We start from the raw sequence: 9,242 nt of genomic DNA, 5'->3' as shown, positions 1-9,242 counted from the left end.
ATTCATTTAAAATTTTTATTTTTTTTCTTAATAGTAAATTAGTGACCAAAATAAAAGAATTCCTATAAATCACCATTCTAGAACAATAACATAAAGCATTTATATTTATATAAAAGACAAACACATTAGAAGATTATATTTAATTTTATTCTTTAGTGCTTGTAGCTGATTTTGAATAAAAGATTATAAAAAATTATAATATTTAATAAATAATAAATCCATACAATATTTATTTTTATAAATCTTAAAAAATAATTTTGAAAAGATTTAGATTTGAAATTTTGTCAAAATAAATTTTAATTCTGGAAAAAATTAGGTTACAAAGTTTTGTCTTTATTGGATTATTTTTAATTTCAATTTAAAATTTCGTTTCATTAATAATTAATGGAAATTTAAGGCTGAATTTTCACAGAAATGAAAATTAATCAATTCTATCTAATTAATATAATATTTGGTGATTTTAAGTTTCATGCAGTATAGCAAATTTACAAAAAGGTAAACTGTAGATTTTTTTTTTTTTTTTTTGGTTATCTATTTGAGAAATGACTAGTTTTAATATTTTTTTTATTATACTATTTATCAATGAAGGTAGAAAAATCTAAATCATTTTGTAATATTTTTGAATTGTAAAGTTATTATTAATTTTATATATTATTATAATAATAAAATAATTTCGAAGGATTGAAATTGGGGTCGCCAAACAAAACATAGAGAGACATGGAGTTGCATTTTGCTAGAAAGGCAAAAAAATAGAGTCGACTAAAATAAAGTGAAAAGAAAGAGGAACACCACACGTGCACTAACACGCTTATGCAATTATTGAGAGGTCCATTTAAGAATATATATACATTAAAATTGCTATAGATGATTGGCAATTTTTATCAATTGTATATATTATCAAACAAACAATTTTCTTTTAAATGCAACGAGACTAAAGAGATAACCCTTGCTATAGTTTAGAGTTGCGTTGTTTATTGGCGGTAGCTCCTACGGCCTATCTTTTACTTTCTACATCCTCTTTTGTTTTTAATATTTTTTTTCTTCAATAGTTTTTCATTAACATATCTGTCTTTTCTGTTATTATTATTTTTAATTTGTCTCCATATTTGGAGTTTTTTTTATCCTTTTTATGAGGATAATACCTTTTTTGGTGAGGGTTTATTACTAAATAAAATTATGATATTTGATTTTATTTGGTTGTGAGGACTTATTACTAAATAAAATTACGATATTTGATTTTATTTGGTTGAAGATTTCAGATCTTGATTTGCAAGTGTAAATTTTCGATCAATGGAGCTTGATAAAGCGACTTGTTCTTCTATTGATGCTATTGACGCATAGTAACGGAAACTCATCTATATTTTTCTTTTGTTGCAAATTTTGGGACAAGCAATTCAGTTATAGAAGATGCGGATGATTTATTATTTTAACGTTCAAATCAATTAACAGAATTATTATTTTGATTGTCCAAATCAATTAACGGACTAGTTTTTGCTATGAAGAATTATATTTTTTGTCAAGTCTTTTTTTAATTTTAGTTTTATTATTCAAAAGAATATGAATTTTTTTGTTTAAGAATTTTATTAGCTATTAATAGTAAAGTTCTATCTCTGATCTGTATAATTATTTGTAATTCTTGGTACTATTTATTAATGAATTACATTAAAAAAAAAAAAAAAAAGACTAAAGAGATAGTTTAATATTTGAACTCTCAAATCTTTTTTTCTTTTTCTTTTTTTTTATAGAAACGAGGGGAAAAGAACCCAAGAGCTTAGAAGAAAGCTAACTACAAGAAAGAACTCTAAGCCAAGCTAAACCTTGACTCTCCCATTTCAATAATTCATTGATGGCCAGAAACTGCAACCCATATCATCCGAAACTGCAACACCAGCAAGCTTATCAGCTACTTTGTTTGCCTCCTGGTAATAATGGTAAAATCTAACCATCCATGCCTAATGTAAAAGTCTTTGAGCTCGAGAAATAAGATTCTGCAAAAGTAAATTGGAAGGAGGAGAAAAAAGCAACTTCAAAGACACGAGAATCCATTTCATTAATAAGATGTCTATAACCAAAGTTCCAAGCTATCAATAAACCATGGATCAAAGCTGTATTTCGGCTTCCAATAGAAATGCAAACACCTAATCTACAAAACCTCCCTGCCAATGACCAAGATGATTTCTCAAATACTCCATCTCCACCACCTCGGCTAAATTTCTTTTGAAGCTCCATCTGTATTAAGCTTTAGCAAACCAAAAGGAGGAGGTACCCAAGCAATAGCTTGAATAGTCCTAGCTAGCAGATTTAGGATGACCAAGAGCAACACCAAGTCGTTCCCAAGCCTCGACATTAGAGGTAACGTATGAAGTCGTTTCTCAGCTTAACGAGTCTTCTCCCAAATTTGTATAGCATATGGAAGTCACGTAGCACAATCAAAATGTACATTAAAAAATATAAAATTTAAAATTTAAAACTATCTAATGTTGGAATTGTTACCTTATAAAATAATTTTAAGAAATATTATCCAAAAATTTTATGGCAAGAATTTGTGGAGGAATATTTTTAATTTATAAATTTAAATGAAGTATATTTATTTACAGTCATTTTGTTGATAGATCGATAAAAATAATTTAAAATTTTTCTTCACATTAATTCATTCGTAAATTATTTAGTTACAAGTTACAACGAATCCGTCGGCTTGATTTATTCTATTCAAAATTTCAGAAACCAAAATAATCAACCTTTTTTCAAGGAAAAAAAAATCAAACCAAACTCAAATTTATCAAAAACCGAACTGAATCCAATCAAAAAATATAAAAAGAAAATTAAAAAGCAATCCAGGTAAACCTAATTAAGTGAAATTAAAATAAGGAAATTTTATTTGCAGATGCAAAGCCTCAAGTGCTTCCCATAATAAAATAAATGAAAAATGTTTAAAGCAAATGAAAATAAATGGAAGAGGAGATCAATAATGAGAGGATAAAAACCTAAAATGATTAAAGCTTAAAAAGAGGGAATGATGGGATTGGAGAGAAAGAAAGGAGCTGCTGGAACCCACACTCTTTTTGGTCTTTCTTTGTATCTATCGAATGGAAAGTACAAAAGATAGAAGGAGAATGAAAAATCAATGCCACACGAGAGAAGATTATGACATCAAACTTATTTTTGGGACCCTTTCCCCTAATTATTTTGTTATCAATAATATCCATACTTATTATTATGAGAGAGAAAGAAAAAATAAAATAGCGTATAAAGTAGGGTTCGGCAAATATTAGTTTGATCTCAAAATCGAATCGAACTAACATAGAAAAAATAAATCAAACTTTTAAAAATTAAAATCCAACTGACACAGATATTCAGAATTAAATCAAATTCGAATCAAAGCACTCTGATTCGATTTTTATCAAATTAATTTGAATTGATTTTTACAAAATCAAACAAAAATTGAAGAGAATTTTAATTTAAAACATCTAAACTTTATAAGCAAACTGATCTGAACCAAAACGGTTCGATTTTCAGTTTGACTCAATCAATTCCTAGTATTAAGTTAGGTGAAAACCCCTTCTCAAGGAAAAAAGAAAAAGAAAGAAAGAAAGTGGAATTTGTTACTTGATTCCTGAAATTTAACTCTAATTATTATTTAAATTTTTTAAAATACACTCAAACATTAACTCGTTAAACTAAATAGTAATTTCATAAAAATTTGTTAATTTTTTATTGGTATAATGAGTCCTTAATAAATGGATGAATTAAAAAAGAAGGGACTAAATAGAAATTAAGATAAAATCTCAAATATTAAATAATGATCTTTTCATAAGAAGAAAGTGGAAAGAAAGAAAGAAAGGAAAAGAAAAAGAAAAGTGAGTGAAAATGGGATTTGGTCTCAAGCCCATCATGTTAAGCATAGCCAAGACAAATTTCTTGCAACAATACAACTAACTAATAGCGTTATCGTTTCACTCTCAATTGATGTCACAATCTACTGCACTCGTTGATTTAATTATTAATTAATATTTTATTTTAATGTTAGATTGATTGAGATTTTAAAATCTACAAGATTTTTTGAGTTTTTTTTTAATTATTATTTCAATTATATTTTATTATTTATTATTTGTTTGATGTTATTTAAATATCAGCAACGAATTATGAGAAGTGGGCGCAAGTTTGAGTTTTCATATGGGACCCATAATTATAGACATAAATTGATACTACTTAGCATAAATCTACAAATTATTTACTAGCCTCTTGGCAAAATAAGTATACATTCAGAAGATATTTTCTGAATATACTCATAATCTATATGTAACCGACCAAAAAAAAAAAGTCTCAATCCTATAAAACTATTGACAGAAATAAAAAAAACAAAAACAATACTCCTTCCGTTCCATCTTAATAGTAACAAATGGACATTTTACCTTGTTCCGCTTTAAGTGTTCATTTAGGATATGAGAGTGTATTAATCATTTTTTTTTCAATTTTACCCATATTTATTAAATGTTTTGTAGTAAAATTAGGTGTGGAGCTTTTAATTTTAAGAAGAGTAATTTAGACATTCTACCATATATTTTTAGAAAATCAATGTATTCCAATTATTTTCTTAGTCTTTGTGAAAAATTTAAATGTTGCTATTAAAATGGAGCAAAGGGAGTAACTAAAACTTTTTTCGACAATAATTTTGTTTTGACCAGAGTTACTATATATATAATTCAATAATGTAGTATTAAATTAGTATTTAGAGGTTAACCGAGTGATTTACGAAATTTTATACCCAACATTTAGCTAAACCAATTAACAGTTATTACAATAGTTTATAATTATTAAAATATCAAAAATTGCCCAATAGGACTTAAACTTTAATTCCAAATTAATTGGAGTCAGCTAATGAATGATTTAGGGGTGAAATGTCTCCTTATAATCCCATAGTTTCTCCAGATATATAAAAAATGAAAAATGGAAAATAATGAAATAAGAGGAGCTGTTACCAGTCTGTCTACGTATTGGGCATTTGATGACTTATTGTATTTGTCGCCCATCTGAAACAAACGTAGGCCCTCTTGAAAAAAACCTTTTATTCCTTTTTTTCTTTAAATTTTTCTTTTATTCATTGAAATATTAAATAAGTCAAAAATAATATTATGTGATGCATAATACTAATAACAATAATAGTTGACTTTCATCAAATCCTGAAACCATCCGTTGCAAAAAAAAACTCCAATTCAAAACTTTTTACTCTACGAAAAAAAAATAATATTGAATATTGTATTTTGAATATTTAAAAAAATTGTTGTATTTTGAATATTTAAAAAAAAAATCAATTATTTACTTTTTTTTTTATCTAAACGTATGTTATTTGGAAAGGTTTATTTACTCTCCAGGCATGAGTTCAATACTAAACTAATCAAAAATAAAATTTTAATTGTATGAAAGATATTTTATATTATTTATTGGCCCAAAAAAGATAAAATAATAATAACATTTTAAAAAAAATTTCATAAACTAATTTGATGTATGTGACTATGCCTGTACCACGTATAGGCATGTCTTATTTAAGGTAATCATAATCGTCATTAATGGGGCAAAAAAAAAAAAAATTATCACACATCAATAAAACTCCTAAAATTTTCAAACTTTATGCTCTCAAAACTCTTTGTTGGTACGAATCACTCAAACATTATTCTCTCTTTTAAATGAAATTAAAACTTTGATCCTTATAGATAGATCAAATACTCGCTATGAGCATTTTATCTCTTTAGTTAGTTGATCCGGTAAAAACAGTATTTAGTCCAAGCTCAATAAGTTAGGGAGACTTGTGATTCACAATTTTTTCTTTATTTTCTCATAGACTTTTGTAAAATCTCATATAATTTGTATAAAATTTTTTTAATAATCTATTAATCCCTCACTCTTGGATTTTAACTTCAAATCTCTCACAAGACCATCGTATTCCATTGTTAATCTTTCTTTCTCCATTTTCTTTAACGTGGAAAATTTAGAGTTTTATTGATTAATTATTTTTTTCCTTTATAATTAAGGATTAAAATCACTTTAATTTAGATGTGTTGAAGGACAAATTAATTTACCTTTTTAAGGAACTAAATGATACTTTTGAATTAATAGGAACCAACTAATGAAAATTTTGTTTTTTTATAAACTAAGTATTTCAATGATAATAGCAAAAGCATATACATGCATGCATAGGATAGCCTTAACAACAATAAAGATTGAAGGGGAAATCAAAATCTTCAAATCTTCAAATTTTGACTTTAGTAGTTGAGTTTGAGTATTCCATTAGAAGAAGAAGAAGAAGTCATTTTCAATAATGGTAATTGTTTACAGTAATAGCCTAATTAGTCATTTGCACAAATTGGTAATATTCAGGCAGTTACTGTTGCACCTAAACCTGTCACCAACTTTGATCAAACAAAGTCCTCACACTAAGACAAAATTTACACTTGAAAAGGCTAATGATAATGGAATGCACGCTAACCTTTCTAAAATACATTAACATATATTCACATCAACTATCTTGCAAGCAACCGAAACGAAAACGGGAAAATGATATTTTATACAAAAATATAAATATGGGTAAACATTTCGAAAATGTTCATGACTAAAGTTTTCGTGCATCGTAGCACGCTAATGTTTTAACTTTTAAAATATTTTTCTTTTAGACATCAATACTAAAATAGTTAATACTAATCAAACATTTTAAAACAAATTAATTTTTTGAGAAACTATATGAAGTGGAGGCTGATAAGGGACTGGACCATTTTTTGAGAAACTATATGAAATGGAGGCTGATAAGGGACTGGACCCTAACTTCGCCCCAAAAGCTAGCTCGTAGAAGAAGAACTGAACCGAGCCTTATACACTAGCCCAGAATGTACTCCACCGGCGATGTGGAACGCATCATCCCCACCCTCATAAGACCCGACTGCCTCAGTCGGCATTCTGACGAACCCCATGAGACACCGACCCTACAGAGCCAGAGCTCTGATACCAAATGATAAGGGACTGGACCCTAACTTCGCTCCAAAAGTTGGTTCGTAGAGGAAGGACTGAACCGAGCCTTATACACTAGCTCAGGATGTATTCCACAGGCGATGTAGGATGCATCATCCCTACCCCTATAAGACCCGACTGCCTCAGTTGGCGTTTTGACGAACCCCATGAGACACCTATCCTACGGATCCAGAGCTCTAATACCAAATGATAAGGGACTGGACCCTAACTTCGCCCCAAAAGTTAGCTCATAAAGAAAAGACTGAACTGAGCCTTATACACTAGCCCAGGATGTACTCCACGGGCGATGTAAGACGCATCAGAGGCAATGCAAGAGAAGTCACCATGACTCAAGAGAGCAATGAGCATCACTATTCTAAATAGGCACCTTGTCCTAAACACTGAAATAGCTACAGCAAAGGATATGAATGCAAACAAATTTAGAAACGGAGAATTAGATTTTGATTTTATTTTATTTTATTTTTTCCCAAGCGAGAAAAAGGAAAAGGACCAGAATCTCAAAGACCTTATTGTAAAAGCATGCGCACGTGTGCAATTAATTGCATAATACATCAACCACAAAATATAACACTGTGCAACAAATGCATCATTAATTTCCCCATGGCTTCAGTTCCAAAGTCCTATTCATTTCAAGTGTTAATAGCCAAACAAACACCTCTTTTGGGACCACAACTTCAATCACTGATCACTCAACAAATACCTCAATTATTCAAGACATATAACATGTTTCAGACTCTTGTTTTTTTCTTTTACGATGTGTCTTTATGTTGTGCGGTGCCCACTCAAGTGGGACCCACAGTAAATTTGAAAGGAAAATAAATTGGAAAAGAAAAAGAAAAAAAATCAACACGTTTTGATTTATTTTCAAAGGTTGGCAGCCAGCCATTCAAAGGTTGGCATGCCTTTTGACAAACCTGACTGTCGTGCATTGGTAATGCACGCCTCTCTCATATTCTCCCATTCCCTCTCCTATAAATAGGAGAGGATGTTCCTTATTTTATGTACACACCAGAAATGTAGCGAGAGAGAGTGTTATAGTTTTAGGAAGGGCTTCCTAAAACGAAGGAGAGAAAAATAGTGAGGATTATTTTGGAGTGTTTTTGGGAAACACTTTGCGTGCCACTATTTTTGTATTACTCTCTGTGTGTACCTAATATTGTTTTAATAGTGGAAGAATTATTCGGAGTTCGTCCCGTGGACGTAGCCCTAAACAGTTGAGGGTGAACCACGTAAATTTCTGTGTGTCACATTTTTATTATTCCGCTGCATTAATTTTCTCTTACTCGGTTGAAAGGGCCCAACGAGTGGTATCAGAGCTGATGCCCAACAACTGGTATCAGAGTCGATATCCTAACAAGTGGTATCAGAGCCGAAGGTTTCGACAGGTCCAACTGGTCAGATAGCGGTACCGGATCCGTGGATATATTTTGAAAATAAATATACCATGATGAAGAGAAAATTACAACGAGTCCATTGGTGTTGTCCGCTCGGAAAGATGTTGCAGAATTGACTTAGTGATGAATAGTAAAATAGTAACTTGTGGTTGATGGTGAATAGTTACTATTGGCGTTACTGTTGCTGAGTCCGTTTCAAGTAAGCCCAGCACTATTCACGCATAGTACTATTTACGTGTACAGTTACTATTCATGCATACAGTTACTATTCGAGTATACTGTTACTATTCATTGTCACTATTCACGTATACTACTGTTCACGTATACGATTTATGTTGGTGATGATATTCTGCACAAGTCAAAATGGACAAGCAAAATGATCAGTCTGAATAGCGCGTATTACCATATATGGAGAAATGAGAGATCTCCTTAAGGTAATTAAAATGCATTTGCCTGTGTTTAGTTGAACTAAACCGGATGACAAGACTGATGAGGAATGGGTTTTTGAGCATGCGTCCAAATCTCAGTTGGCAGATTTGATGATGAAGGTTTCTGTAGCACCTTCAGATATGGTCAGTTGAAGCTCACAAAAGGTTTATTTATGGTAGCTAAAGACCGAAAGCTGTACGTGATGCATGCGAAACTCTCCCAAGACACTTTGAGTGTAGCGGAGAATGACAGTACAGTTGACTTATGGCATAAACGACTACGCCACATGAGTTAGAAAACTCTGGCAAGAAGGAACGTACTACCTGGATTGGATGAAGTTCACCTAGACAAGTGTTCTGATTGTATGGCGGGAAAGCAAAACAGAGTAGCTTTCAAGAT

This window comes from Jatropha curcas, chromosome 3 (assembly GCF_041381405.1).
Source record: "Jatropha curcas cultivar XTBG-Jc1 chromosome 3, XTBG_Jcur_1.0, whole genome shotgun sequence".
Lineage (NCBI taxonomy): Eukaryota > Viridiplantae > Streptophyta > Magnoliopsida > Malpighiales > Euphorbiaceae > Jatropha > Jatropha curcas.
This window is presented reverse-complemented; position numbering follows the sequence as displayed.